The sequence below is a fragment of the Herpailurus yagouaroundi genome, unplaced genomic scaffold (assembly GCF_014898765.1).
Source record: "Herpailurus yagouaroundi ecotype Mexico unplaced genomic scaffold, PumYag 190, whole genome shotgun sequence".
In the NCBI taxonomy this organism is placed as follows: Eukaryota; Metazoa; Chordata; class Mammalia; order Carnivora; family Felidae; genus Herpailurus; species Herpailurus yagouaroundi.
Window position 1 is genome coordinate 23,329,631 of NW_024412421.1, and position 16,538 is coordinate 23,346,168.

Here is a 16,538-nt window from a genome sequence, read left to right on the forward strand (position 1 = left end):
TCACTTGTCTATTTCCCTCTTACCAAGACCCAAAGAACAGAATCTAGGATAGAAAATGTGATAGCCACTGAAAGAAAGGGTTCTATAGATTCCCATTTCCCAAGCACAATCCCCATCTTGCCTCCTCTTGAAATGGTGGATCAGATACTTCCCTCCCTTCTTAGCAGAGAGAGATCTGAGGAGGTTTTAAATTCTTGGATGGATTTTTTTGTTTGTTTGTTTGGTGGATTTTTTCTTCTCATTCTTTCTCCTCTGCAGAACACAACTAGTAAATGATTGGATCTTTGACAGAACAAAGGTATTTTTGATGGGCTCTGTAATCTAGTGCGCTAATGCGCCCAGTCCCCTCATTGTCTTGCTGTCTGATCCCATCCCTTCTGCCAGACAGTCACTGCGGGATGAGTCACTTTTAATGTCTGATAATCAAGGTGAATTTTCAAAAAGCTGCCATTTTGGAATTATGCACTATATCACAGTGTCAGGGACGAGAGGAGGAGGAAGGATGAAGGAAAGGCTAAGATAGACACCTACTGCACATTCAGAGAACTGCAGGACATAGCCAGCACAGCGCCAGACAAGATGTGTCTGGAGGGGCTAAGTCGATCAAGGCGTCCATAATGAGAAGGAAACTATGTTAATTATAAATTAAAAATAACTTCTATGATAATGAAGATTATATGCACGGGAGAAAACGTCTTAGTTAAAACAGACTGCAGGGATGGAATTAAGCACCAGCCATTGGGGGTATGGCTTCTGTACCTACTGAATCTATTGTGGTCCATTAAATAACCTAATACAAACTTACATTGGAAAAAGAATAGAAATGAATTGTGGCTGTCTCCGTGGATGCTGTATTGTCTGCCGTCCTTATTTAAAGCAACATCAGCTAAGGGAGGTACCTAGCAGAGGAACACAGCCTCCCTTCATCCGGGGAGACTGGATATTTCTGGAATCATATAAAGGGCTGAAACATTTTTCCCCAAGAAATAATAGCAAGGGAGATATTGGAAACCCTTGGTAAACAAAGGCCAATCAAACATTCTTGAAAGACTTTGGCTTTTCAAATATACATTGGTCAGTGTCTTCTCTAAGGTAATTAGCTAAACCCACTGTTACGTATTGTGGTTCTGGAATTTTTTTTAATTGTTGTCATTGTATTAAGTAGTAGGATAGTTGAAGGAAAATGATATAAGAACAGTCTGCTATTTCTGTTTATTATTCAGATAAGTGAAAGCCTATAAATAGAATCAGGATGTTTTGACTAGGGAAATGCTGTCCTCATTACAGCTGGGAGATGCTGGGGCGATTTAAAGCTGGAGCTTCAAAGCCTTGTCCTGCTTTATAAAAGCACGAGGGTTTTCATGGCTGTTTCAGTGACCAAAGTCTGCAGGTGCTTTCTCTGTCCTGGGGGAGGGAGAGAATGACATTTCTGAGAATGCTATTTTGTAACCGTGATGAATGCTTCCATATTTCCTCTAACAAAGGTATTTAAATACCTGCATATCTTCAACATAAGTTATGTGTATAGATTATTATACCTTGTTATTGCTACCAAGGTTAAGTGGTCCATTCTCTCCCCATTCTCCACTTCTACCTTCACCACCATCATACACACACATGCGGGCACGCACGCGCGCACACACACACACACACACACACACACACACATGCTCTACTTTAACAGATAGTTGCAAAATAAGCAGAGAAAAGAAAATATTTAGCTACCATGCTACTGTTCTCATATACACAAAAGATTAGACATATGGAAAATATTTGAGATAGAAGTGACCCCTTAAAGATATTTGGGTACAACCTTAATTGTACTAAAAAATACAGAAGTGACTTGTCCTAGGACACTCAACCAGAGAATGGCAGATACCAGGCTAGCATCCAGGCTTCTAACTTAAAAGCTGGCATGCTTTCCACAGAAGCATGCTCACTTCTCATTAAAAGAATCAGGTCTCTGAAGCTTGGCTAAACAGTGATTAATGCACAGATGTCACAATGAAAAAAAGAAAAACCTGAGGAAGAGATAAGAATCATATTCATTTTCAACCATGATACAAAGAAATAAAAGGTAAATGGTATGAAATGAAAAAAGCAAAATGTTAATAGAACATCTATCTAACAAAACTATCTGCCTAGTCAGGAATTCTATTAGAAGACAGAATTGTCCTTTAAGGAAAGTAGTAGAGATTTCTAAAACTAGCCAAGAAAGCAAATGCTGCTTCCAAAAGTCACACTGCTCTAATTTTCTCTATGTATTTTCTTCTGAAATATTAGAAAAATTCAGTCATAATTAAGCATGGACTCTTACTTTAGTCACTGAGATCCTGCCTAGGCTTTGTAAATTGGTGACATGACTAAAACTAAGACTAACAGCATATTCTTTTCTTCTCCTAGAATCTAGATCCTTAGAGGGTACAGCCTACCTTGGTCTCTCAGGAAAGGTCTACCTTATATGACATAATAGGTATTTTTTTCATCTATAATTTCCCTTTTCCTGTGTTCTGTCTCCTGTTAGACTAATGTCTGTCTGAACCATTCTGCATATTTTTATTAAAATATCTCCCTGGTGCTTGAGGACTCCAAGGTCCTGAGGATGAAACCCCTCAAGCATAACCCCTGTTTTAGTGTGAAACTGATGGGTTTTTTTTCACAAACACTTTATAACAATAGGAACATTCTTGGAGGTGCCAGATAGTAATATTGATAAACCAGACATTATTATAAAACCAGAACAGGACTTCTCAGTATCTCTTCTTTTCCTTCTAAAAGGACCCAAAGAAAGGCTGCGCTAAGAATTTTAAAAGGAGAAATAAAATCCATGTCAATCAAGAATGTGTTTTAGCATGATGGAGAACCTTTGATAGCTAAAGGAAGGGATCAAAAGATTATGTATTGTGTAAAAAAAAATCTTAACAAACAAGATGGAAGATGGAGATGTGGTCAATAGACAATGAAAGGTTAAAAAACAAATTGTGATTCCTTCAAGTATCAAAACAAGTGGGCTTTCATAGTCTCTCTGATCCTACTTTTTGCTTCTGGGGAAGAAAAAATTGAAGAACATAGATCTGGCTGGTGGGGTAAACACAGAAACATGTTATCTGTTTTTGCTCTGGAGAGCTATCGGGAGTATTAATGGGACTTCTGTTTCAGTGGTACTGTTAGGAATAGGGTTTCTCAACTTCAGCACTGTTAACATTTTGGGCTGGATAATTCTTTGTTGGGGAGAGAGAGAAGAGGCAGGAAGGGGGATGTTCTGTGCATTTTAGAATGTTTAGCACCATCCCTGGCCTCTTCCCACTAGATGCTAGTGGCATCCTCCGGTTGTGACAACTAAAATGTCTCTAGACATTGCCAAATGTCCCCTAGGGAGCAAAATCACCCCTGGTTTAAAACCACTGAACTAGAGGGGATGGTTCTCATTTTTCAAAATGGGCTTAGTTGTCCCATGTTTTGGAGACAACCTTTATTTGTATAACAAGGCTCATGTTTCTCATCATATTTTGAAAACATAGCAGGTACTACATGGTTTGTGATATTGCCCATAGATTGACTAATGATTGGTTCTCCCATAGAACTTATAACTCAAGATACCTGTAATCAAGTCTAGAGGGAGGCATGTCTCAAAAAGAATTAAGCAATTGATTATTGACCTAGAGACCTGCCCAGGATCAAACAAATACAAAGCCAAATATATTTTTTAAAAGAGATTACAAACAAAATATTTTGAAAGAAATTACGGTCTAAGGACCTAAATAAATGGAAACACATCCCATGGTCGTGGACTGGAAGATTTACTATTGTTACGACTGCAACACTTCCCAAAGAGCCATTGCCAAAGAATTGTTTGTTTGTATGTTTGTTTGTTTTATATGGCTACTATGACAAAAATGACTTTGAAGTTCCCAGTCTTCTACAGAAAACAGGCCAAAGCACAGTGGAAAGCCTATTTTTCAATACCCTTTTCACATGTGGCCAAGGAGTATAATGGGATCTCCCAGGACCGTGGAAAACAATGAACTAGGAAACTCCTCCAGGAAGCAGAACAAGAGCCCAAGTAAAGAACACTCCCTACCCCAATCACAAAAATCCAAAATTGTTGAGAATCAGTGACAGCTGTATGATTTCCATTGCTTCCCTTTGTAAATGGAAATATTTATTGTAGTTACCCTGTCCCTCTTCCACCACTATGTATTGAGCATGCAAGGGCAAGTAAGTTGGCTTATTAGTTCACAAGTGTCTGGACCAAGAGGATCCATATGAGATCCAGTGCTTTGAGTGTGAAATGTGATTGGATGAGACTTAGGGGTGTTTTCTTTAAAGAAAAGATGGAAGTGTTTTGCATATAAAAGAAGGAGCAAGTATTTGTCACCAAAAGAATAGGCAGATTTTATTACTCTTCTCAATTATTGTCTCCCCTTCCCTATGAAATGATTATACATACCACTCATTTTCATTTGATTTTCAGCCCCTACTCATATAAGTGACTGTCTCTTTGACATTAGGCTTTCTTTTGCCATAAGACTTTCTTTTGCCAATGAAATGAAATTGTACAATTTCCCAGGAGAAACTTAGCCATATTATGGTTCAATCATCACTTCTTTTCCTTTGTCATTTTGTCCAACTGAAAGCATTGAATGGGTACCACCAACTCAACTCAGGGATTTTAGCAGAGGAAATGATGGCAGTGATGCTGATAATGATAAGGTTTTGCAGGTGAGGCTTTTTAAAAATCAGTCTTCTTGCTCAAAACATTTCTCAGTTTCATCTTTTGCAAGTTGGAAATGAAAAATAGTTATATTTTCAACCCCATTTACAAGCTGCCAAGTTCTTTCTTGGGTCCCCTGTTTTCTTGTATACCTTGTTAAATGTAGGAAATGGACACTAAGTCATACTAGTAACTTTCTGTTTCTTATCCTCTTCACCTGAATCCACCAATTAGGTAGGTGATCTGCCTTCCTAGAAAAGCCAGACTCAAGCAATGCAAGTTTTTAATTCAAAAACAGAGAAATAGCAGAAAAAGCATTAGACAAAATCCAACATTCTTTCATGATAAAAACACTCAATAAACTAGCATTAAAAGGAAAATCCCTCAATCTGAAAAAGGACATCTATAAAAACCCCAAGACTAATATACTTAGTGGCGAAAGACTAAGTACTTTCCCCCTAATACCAGGAACAAGACAAGGATGTCTGCTCTCACCACTTCTGTTCAGCGTTGTATTGGAGGGTCTATCCAGGGCAGTAGGCAAGTGAAAGAGATAAGAGGCACCCAGGTTGGGAAGGAAAAAGTAAAACCATCATCATTTTCAGGTGATATGATCTTGTATATAGAAAATCCTAAGCAGTCCATTAAAAAGCAACTACTACAACTAGTAAACAAGTTCAACAGTGTTGCAGAATGCAAGATCAATATACAAAAATCAATTGTATTGATATACAGTAGCAATGAAAATCCAAAAATGAAATTACCAAAAAAATTCCATTTATAATAACCCCTGAAGGTTTAAGTCAAGTAGAATTCATTCTTTTCATCCATTACTGTTTGCCTTTTTGTGGATCCCTCCAGTGCTCATTCAAAATGGTTTTAGTTAAATAAGAGCTTTGCTGGGTATTTTGGATTCATGGATAGGGATGATGGTATATATATGTATAGTTTTGGTGGTGGGTGATATTCCTAATGAAGAGGTTTTTTGTTTTTTTTTTAATGTTTATTTATTTTTGACAGAGAGAGACAGAGCATGAGCAGGGGCGGGGCAGAAAGAGAGGGAGACACAGAGTCTGAAGCAGGCTTCAGGCTCTGAGCTGTCATCACAGAGCCCAACACAGCACTCGAACTCACAGAGTGTGAGATGATGACTTTAGCTGAAGTCGGACGCTCAACTGACTCAGCCACCCAGACGCCCCTCTAATGGAGAGTTTTTAACCTATATCTTTACAAGTGGAAGGTTTGTGGGCATGCTTGACTTGTGAATTAGACCTCAGGTTTCCCTTTAGCAACTTCTAAAAATGGTTTACCCTTACATTTGGGGAGTCACTTTACCAACATAAATTACTTTGTAACCTTTTGTATTTGTTTACAGTTCCACCTGATAGAGTTAATCACCCTGTCATCAGTACCTTATACAAATTCCTATTTTTGCATGTCTCCCACTATTTTGTAATTGTTTGTATGTCTGCTTCTGACACTAGACCTTCGAAAACAAAGACAGCATTTTAACTTTGCATCCTCAATGCTTAGAACACATTCAATGCATGTTTGCCATCCTGAGCTGCCACTTTCATGGGATTTTTGGTTTTTACCTGCCTGAAGGGTGTCTTCCTGAAGTCTTCTCTCCTCCAAACTCTGTATGTCAGTCTCCTCAAATTACAAGTTGATATATAAATTAATACATATCCTCTCCATGCCTTGTATCCATTTCCTTATTTCTAAACTTATCACTAAGCATCATTTCACCATTGGCCATAATGAAAACAACCCATGAGAGTCGTGTTAAATGTGTCTGGTAATGGGATTTAAAGCCATGGTTTGAGAATAGCTTGTCTGTGAACAAAATTTTTAAGGTAAGAAATAAAAGTCTCTGTCCATCCTTTCACTATCCCAGATTTGTCAGTATTTCTTAGCCCCTTTAACCTAAAACAATAGTGGATCGGAGAAGCTGATATCTTCCATCTGCTGTTTAAGCACAGACTATACATGTCTTTTCAGAGGGAGACAGCTGCCCTTGTATTTAGAATAAGGACAGAAAGAAGCCAGAATATAGCTCATGCTTGATGGATATTTATTGTTCGATATAGTCTAAGGAACCTGCCCTATCACTAGTGTTTCTATCAACTGTGACTATCAGCCTATCAAATCAGACATCGTGATAATTGATTGAGATCTGGGTGGGATAGAAAGACATTCTTAATGGTTGATTGACCGAAAAATCCATCACTAAACAATACAGTCAACGTTATAGTCACAGCTTATATATTCTCTGATGAGAGTTTTTAATCCACATAGCCATTGTTTTTCTGGAGGCTGACTTGAGGCTCACCGGTTTGATAGGCATTTTCTCAGAGATGGTCTCAACTTGACCTGATGAGAGATGGAACTTTTTCAACACCCAAACAGCCAAACGTTTCAGTCTTTGAAAGAAAGATACATGAATATTAATTAACAGATTAGTGTCTTTCCAACAGTATATCTTTGTGAGAAAAGTCTTTGCCATTTATTCTGAATAAATCCTTTAAAATAGTGCTACTCAGAGCATGGTCCATAGACCAGTACCAGCCTATGAACTGTTACTGGTTCATGATGAGATAAACACAAAAATTAAAAATGAGCATTTGGGAAATTTTATGTCTGGGTAACCCAGTCATAAAAAGCAGTCACAGCATCTTGTTTTTATTTTACATTTCATTTTTCTAGTATTAATTTTATTGTTTTATAAATATATTAGTCTGTGATGGTTTGGATATTTTTTTTAAAAAAACTGGTCTTTACCACAGATAGTTTAGGAAATGCTAATTAAAATACCATGTCTCATCTCTGCTGTTTTTTTTTTTTTTTGCTAGTCTTATTTGCTTTTGCTAATCTCCAGATTTTATTCCATTTTATACTCAATGCCATTTTCTCTGAACATGCTAAACTTAGACCATTTTCTCCCCTTTAACCTGCAGGCAGTAAGTGTATTAAAGCTGCTCTGGTAACATCTTTGTTTAAAGCCCCTAGTATTTGAGGGTTCACTGTAGTCATGAAGTTTGAAGAAGCCCCTTCCTAACCACTTTAACAATGTATTTATCATTTAGGGGGTAGCATAGTTTGTCCCTATTGGTTGTAACTTTTGCTCCTGGAATTATCAAGATAGAATAGACTTTAGTAAGTGATCTTTCTCTGACATGATCACAAAGACCAGATGGCCCTCGGAATGCTGGAGAAGTTCATCTTAATCCACCATGCCCTTCCAGCATTACTAACCTCCACATCATCTCTGCACAATCCAATAAATGTCGGTTCTCCATGAGTATTATTTCAAGTGAACTGATACATCGTTCATTGTTATATTTCATTTGATTCTTGTGCTGAGCGGTCAACCTGTCTCCAGGAGAACTATGTTTAACTGATTATGTCTTAACCTATGACATCATATTTTTTAAAGAACATGATTTGAAGACATTGATATCTATTGCCGTTTACAGCTCCTTTTCATCCAGATTGATTATATGCTTATGACAGGGATGTGAGTGATGGAATGGAGAGACCAAGACCAGAATCAGGGAGACCAGTTAGGAGGTTACTGCAGTAATCCAGGCAAGAGATAATGAGGGGCTGATCCAGGATAGTGACAGTGCTGATGGAGAAGAAAGTATGAGTGTGAGAAATATTTAGGCATTAGAACAAGATTTGGTGACTGATTAGAGGTAGAGGGTAAGAATGAGGAGAAGTTGATGATGACTCCCAAATTTTTGGCTTGGGATAAGTAGGTAGTGATGAGATGGGAAGATAGGAGGAAGAACAAGGCTGGGAAACTATGGGGAGAGAGGAGGTGAAAGATTCAGCTTTGAGTACACTGAGTTCACCAGAGCACCATCCAAGCATTTTGGATACATAAGGCTGAAACTCAGGAGAAAAATCTGGGCTACAGATTCAGATTTTTGAACTCATGGACATGTAAGTAATTAAAACCATAGAATTGAATGAGAACACAGCAATATGTAATGTTTTAAAATGACTTAGAGCCATTTCAACTTCCTCTTAAAATTTAAGATTTTTGCAGTTAGAATTTCTCTATCTTCCCAGTGATAAAATAGGATAAGCTAGCTATATCCTAATCATTTGCACGTGGGCATTATAGGATTCTATGACAAGCCAAGCCGGTCAGAGAGGTCAGTTGAAATGTTTCCTAAACTTAGAACTCTATCTTCTGGTGTAGCCAAAATTATCCAACTCCTCCTCATGCAGCTCTCATTAACAGATAGTAAAAACACACAAATGTGTGTATTAAGATTTTAGGGGTATCCGCCTGTTTGATTCAATTTTATCATCACATGACCCCCTCAAATATATCATGAAACTCATTTACAATGAGAAAATAGAGAAACTACAAGGATTAAAAGTGGCAAAAGTTGCCATACTTTAGCATTAGTTATCTCCAGCCATCTGGTAGTTTGTGCTTTTGTTTTTTGTGGGTTTTTTTAAAGTTTATTTTTATTTATTTTGAGAGATAGAGAGTAAGTGGGGAGAGGGCACAGAGAGGGGGAGAGAATCTGAAGCAGGCTCTGCACTGGCAGCACAGAGCCCGATGTGGGGCTCAAACTCATGAATCATGAGATCATGACCTCAGCTGAAATCTGGAGTCAGACGCTTAACCAACCGAGCTACCCAGGCACCCCTGGTAACATGTGCTTTTGGACAAAATCATATTTAGGGCCCCTCTCTACACTAGTCACTCCAACTGCAGATACTTCTGTCTGCCTCAACCAAACCAGGCACCCCCCCAAAATTGGCTTTTGTACTGTACCTCCAAAGACAAATAGCAAACACTCATGGACACAGGAGAGTCATGTTTCAAATCATATTAAGGGAGCATTAAGTAGGCTGGACATGTTTATCCTTTCTCACCCAGTAATCCTGCTTCTAGAAGATTCTCTAAGGAAATAGAGAGGCACCACAAAACTTATTCATAAGGTTTTTTTTTTTTTTTATTTAACAAATATTTTTAGTTAGCATCTACCAGTGCCAGAAACTATGCTATCCATAAGACATAGTGTGCCCTCTAAGTGCTTCTAGTCCAAAGCATCTTGGGGATGTGGTACCTACAATGACAGATAATTTGGGTATCATGAAAAGAGGGAATTGGGTATCATGAAAAGAGGATCTAACCAGCCTGGGACAGAGAAGGCTTCCTGGAGGAAGTGGTGCATAGGCTGAGTTGGTTGCATGAGTAAGGCCTGGGAAGATGGGAAGTAAGGGCATTCCAGACAGAAGCAACAAAATCGGCAAAGTGGTAGGAAAAGAAACTACATCAGGGTCTTTCAGGAACGGACAGTTTGGAGATATCGTACCCCGTGCTCTGGGGCCTCACTTTTAACTCTGTACATGAGAAGTACTCACAGTGTGTTCAGAGTAGCCCTAGTGTTTCTCAGAGAAGTTTTAGGGGCCTTTGGCAAAAGGGAGGTGGGGTGGCACTGGGAATTGTTCCAGGCTCTGAACTCCACCCTGTCACAACCTAAGTTCTACTTAGGGAACTTTTAAGTTTTACTTAAAGTAGTAAGTTTTACTCAAGAGGGTAAGTTTTACTTAAGAAGTTTTACTCAAGTAGTAAAGTTTTACTACTAAAGTTTTACTTTAGATAAGTTTTACTTAAGATATTTAAAAGAAGACTTCCACTGTTGAAAAGAAGTTTGAAAACCTTTGATCTTTAAATAAGGGAATGACCAGAACAGATGTACATTTCAGGTAGATTCCACTGCTAACTATGGGGAGTATACTTCTCCCACTATTTATTTATAACTGGGAACAACCTAAATGTACAATAATAAGAATGTGATAAAATAATAACAGTAGTATATATCTACCATTTATTTGTTGAATGCTTATTGTGTGAAAGCACACTGCTAAGTATATACATACTCGATACAATTTAACCTTGATAGAAATCCCATGAGGTGATTATTATCAGTATTTTGCAGATGTGAAACTTGGGGCTTAATGAGGTTGAGTGGCTGGTTTTACATCACCCAGCTGGTGAAGGGTGGGACTGGAATTCGATCCCAAATTTGTCTGACTCTTAAGGGGAGGCCATTCTGCCTCCTGAGTCATGATAAATCCACATGGAGGAATGTTTTTCAACCCTTTGATATCATTTTTTCAAAGGCCACTTAATGATGTGGGGGAAATGTCTATAGAATAATGTCAAATGAAAATAAAACCCAAGTACAAAAAATATATAGGATCATTCCATTTTTATTAAACAACTAAAATGTTAAAAATATTTATCTCTGAGTGATAGGACTATACATAATTTTAATTTTTGCTGTTACAGCTTTCTTCCAGATTTTCTAGGATGAATATATGTTTCTTTAATCATTTAAAGTATAACGAAAAATTATATGTAATATATATATATTTAATTTTTTTAAGGTTTATTCATTTCTCAGAGACAGAGAGATAGAACGTGAGTAGGGGAGGGGCAGAGAGAGAGAGAGAGGGAGACACAGAATCTGAAACAGATTTCAGGCTCTGAGCTATCAGCACAGATCCCGATACAGGGCTCAAACTCACAGACCACGAGACTATGACCTGAGCCGAAGTCAGATACTTAACCGACTGAGCCACCCAGGTGCCCCTGTAATATATATATTTTTTAAAAAACTTATTCAAGCTGAATTGCTGTCATCTGTCATCCTCACCCTAGACTCAAGAGGAAGCATCAGTTCTTAAATATGTCTTTGAGAACAATAGTACAAGCTATCATGTGTGCAGGATGTAAGAAAAATCAGTCTGTGCTAATTATTAATCATATAATTTTCAAGTTAAATTCTCTGTATCTCAGTTTGTTTGCCAAGGAAATGAGAAAGGTAAGGTAAATAGTCCTTACAATTCTGAAAAATACCAAATTAAAAAAAAAATAACATTTATTTATTTTTGAGAGATAGAGCATGAGCAGGAGAGAGGCAGAGAGAGAGGAAGACACAGAATCCGAAGCAGGATCCAGGCTCTGAGTGGTCAGCAGAGAGCCCAAAGCGGGGCTCGAACTCATGAACTGTGAGATCATGACCTGGGCTGAAGTCGGACTCTTAACCAACTGAGCCCCAAAACACGAAATTTTTAAAGAAATTTTTCTTTTCAGTACAAATGAAACCAGGTAGGGACATAAAAGAAATATACTAAATTCTTCTTGCTTCATTTACATTTTCATAGGCATTTAGGGTGGGTTTTTTGTTAACTTGGCTATTAGTAATATGATAACATGCTCAGACACATTCAGCATCTGAGCAATGTTCGATGCTTTCACAAAAATTTTTCTCATCTATCTTCACTAAAACCTTTAGAGGCGAGCATTATTATCCCTATTTTTGCTGATGTAGATCAAAGAGTTCAGGAACTCACAAAAGGTCTCTCATGATATGTTGTAGCCAGTTCAAACCCAAATGCTTCTTTGTGAATTCATAGAATGTTGTTAGTTCCGATATAGAATTATTTGTTTTGTCATTTCAACTACCTTCTGTATTGGTTATACAAAAAAACAACAACAACATAGTTTCTGTCCTCAAGTATTTTCTATTCTAAAAAAGAGGTAGGGTTCTTTTAAAGAAACAATCCTGAAATTAAAATTAAGGATGATATGTAATGAGAACGAATGGAGGCTTTCGGCAATGTCTCTGTATCCTTTAGTGAGAAGCAAACAAAAGGACATTATTATAAAATTGCAAATGGGGGCAGAAGCAGTCACTTGTCATTAGTGTCAGGGTCATTTTAATGAAAATTAACCCCAGAAATGCTTGACTTAGCAGTGGAAACCTAGGGATCATTTGGACCCTGACAGAACCAGGGCATTTCAATCTTTACTACCTGCTTATGAGCTTAAGAGAATAAATCAGTCCAAAGCCACTGGCCATAGTAATTGCTCTAATTATTATCGCAGGAAACACTAGATGATACCTTTGAGGTATCAAAAGATAACCATAGCCCAGAATAATCTTGTAACCAAAGAATTCCCAAAGGAATTCTCAGACAGTGCTCACAAAGGCTGCACCTGCCCATTTGGATAATAAAGCATAAAAATACGTAGTTTGCCCGACAGGATGGATTCCATGGCATAGGGTGTATTCTCTTGCTGGGGATGACCCTGTTCAGCAGAAATACAGCCCTGACAGCAAGAAATTAGTCAGGTATCTCAGAAAGTCATTATTGGTAGCTTAGAGACACTTTGGCTCCTGAAGATTTCTGGTGTGTGTGTATACAAAAATGCACACCTTCGCATGTGGCCTTCAGGTAAAAGAACAACTGTGGTGATTTGTTCATCTGTAACCCAACATTATTTCTTGAAATATGACTATCTGCCTAATATTTATGGGCTATGCAAAGAGAATTATGTCTAAATAAGAGCTTCTAGGATTTTTCAAGGGGCTATCTACTCTAAAACTCCCTATTGTTCTGAGATGAAATAGTGACCCAAAGTGATCAGCTTGATCTCAGATGGTAAGTGAAAAAAGGTGTTTTGTGCGTCATCAGTACTGATTTATCATCTGTGCATCATTTCAGGCATGGTGAAGGGTGCATGGTTTATCCTGTTCAAACATTACTTCTCCAGCAGGCCATCTCCTTTACATAGTTAAAGAAATAACTACTGTGAAGTGCTCCAGTTCTCTGAGGAGTGTTGCTATGCGGATAAAGTATGATAGATCAAAGAGCACTGGACCAGAAATTGGGGGAATGGCCTCAAGCTCTGCCCCTATGTCTCACGAGAAAATTAATCTACAGGTGCCATTAATTCTCCATTATCAAAAGCAGAATTGTATGTTTATCTATATAAGTAACCTAGAACAAATGAAATAATGTGCCTATGCACTTAAATGTCACTGTAAGTATAAAAGTATAACAAAATTTAAGGAGACTTTACAACGTGCAAGGTACAAGTTGTGTGGGAGACACAAATAAGTCATGGTTCATATCTGGAGGGAGCTTGGGATCTAGTGAGGTGACAGACCAATGCACGTATTGCAACCAACTGAGATGTAACAGACATTGTGATAATTGCTGTGAGAAAGTTTGTTCAGTCATTCAGTAAGTATTGGCAGGCACTGTGCAAACTCTAAAAACAAATTACTTCTCTCTGAGGTGGTGGGGAGGCAGTCATAAAGCTTTATGGAAATGAGCATTTGGAGTGGGCTTTGAAGAAGAGGTAAAAATTTGCTAGGCAGAGATGAATTGAAGCAGGTGTGACACAAGTAATGGAGGAGTAAAAGGCATGGGAAACATACAGAGTATGCTTGGGAAGTAGTGAGCAGTCTGGTTGGGCAAGAGTCAAAAATGTGTAATTAGAAAAGGAGGACTTAGTGAAAGATACACCAGAAAAGATCACTTGCACCCAGATTCAAGATAGCCAAGTTGAGAAGCTTGAACGTTATTCTGTAGGTATCAAAGACTTGGGGGCAGAGGAGTGACATGATTACATCTGTGCTGTAGGACAAGTCTGTCAGTGGAGTATAAGAGGGGAGGATGGAGGAGAGGAATCTCAGTAGGAGGCATTTGTAAGAGCCCAAAGAAGACGGAACCAACCTCTTTCAGAAGGGGATAGAAAAAAGAAATGGATGCACAAGATATGAAGGATGTAGAATCCACAGAAGATGGCACCTATTTGGACAAGGGGCTAAGTTGAGGAGAGAGTTGAAGATGATCCTTCCCATATGTTGCCATCAGCAGCCCAGCCCTTGGCAAACGATTAGATTTATTTTCACAGCTTCAGAGAGTTCAGCACAGTACCCCTCTTCTGCTGTCAGGGCCATGTGCACTTACTTCCTTTCCACTGTCAAAGTCTGTCATCTGGAAGGGTGTGAAATTTATTTTGTCTGGTAAGAGCTTACAATGTTACCTTTCCCAGGTATTTGCCCTTCAATAGATTTCTAAGCTTTAAGGTAGAGAGAGAAACTTTTTTGGGGGGGGCCCCGCGGGAGAGAAACTTTTTAAAAGAGAATTTCTAATACCAGCTAATAATTTTCCAGTGTGTTTTTCTTCATATATTGTATTCCTTTCAAAATAAGCTCTGCAACTTTAGGAGGGAACTCCTGTAACCCTGTCCTCTGATAGTTTCCTATTGCCTCTGACCATCTGGCAGCCCTCCCTTGACATGTCTTTTGTAGGTCTAAAAATTTTCTGTCCCTTTTCCGTCCAGGATACTCACCAGGTCCTTCTCGTTGGCCCCCACTTATGATTTGGGCAAGTGACCTAACGAGGAAGTATCTTATTCTCAAATTTCATATATCTCAAGCTTTGCCTTGGCCCAGCATTATTTATTGGCAGGAGTGATACTCAAAATACTGAATAATTCCTTAAAGCACAATCACTGACTGGTCCTAAGGAACACCAACAGCAAACAACATTTAAGGCCTTATGGGAACATCCAGCTGAGTATCAGCTTGGAGGTGGGCATCTTCTGGGTTATTACAGCCTTACAAATAAGGATGGTTCAGCAGACCCATGGTTAAGACTTCCACCCAGTCTTTTGACTATTAGACCAAAACAAAATGAAAAACAGACTACAATCCTCTTCACCACCACTGCATTTCCAAAGGCTACTGTTGCCCTTCCACAAACTGATCCGTAACTATTCCCTAGACAAGATAGGAAGGAGTTGTAAAAACCCTGTGATGTGATACACCCCTCAACCTGAACCTTTCTTCTTTGTGCATGTGGTTTTCCCCCCATTGCCTCCGAGATGCTCTGGAGGAAAGGAAGCAAAGTTGATATCTGTTCCTTGCCTTGCTGCAGCCCACTCCTAATCAAAATCCAGGCAGCCAGACCCTTGGCCCAGTGAGGCTATGTGTCATTGCAGGCTGGCTGGCCTGTGTCTTATTATCCACTCAAGATTATTCACTCCCCTTCTAGCTGAAAAATCCAAATAATTTAAAATACCACCTATCAGGCTGCAGCTGTCCCCAGAAATGAAGTTCTGATTAAATTCCTACTGCTTCTTCAAGAGCCAACTTAAATGTCACCTCTGAATAATAGTGGCTGACATTTACTCACTGCTTACTCTGAACCAGGCACTTTGCTAAGGGCTTCTAATGGATTTTCTCCTTTGATCCTCAAAATAAACCCCTGAGGTAGGTACTAGTATCATCCCCATTGCACAGATGTGGAAACTGAGAAGTTAAATAACTTACCCAAGGTCTGACTAACTAGTAAGGAGGAGAGCCAGTAGTCCAATATCTGGGTCCTCACTGCTGGTATATAGTGGGCATTCAGCAAATGACCCGAATGATGAGCACAGTCTCTGGCTCCCTGTGCATAGTCTTCTGATCATGTCATTCGCAGCAGCCCACACGTTTGCAGTGATTTCTCCAGTGCCTGTCCTTCTACATTCAGCAAGTCCCCTATTATACTCCCTAGACCTGGTAATGTGTGCCTGGGATATTGTGGGTATGGAAGAAGTATTTGTAGAAGGAGAAAATAAAGACATGACGAGAAGAACAAAAAGACTTTCTCAGTTTGAGGTTTGAAAAATACAGTGACCCAATATGTACTTATGAATGAAAAGAAGCTGTGTCACTAAGGGCTGCACTGGTCTTAGATTTAAAACATCGGGCTGCAGTCTCAGCTCTGCCACATATCAGCCAAGCAACTCCCATGCATATTGCTTTACCTTGAGCCTCAGTTTCCACATCTTCTAAAATGGTTTTCCTCTTTGGAGATATTGAAGTTAAATGAGATCACATAGGTGAAGGAGGCCAACAAAGTGCCACTGCTCAATAACTATTGGCTGTGTTGTTGAATGAGAGATACACACAAGGGAATGACATATTTCACATCATATAGAGGAGCA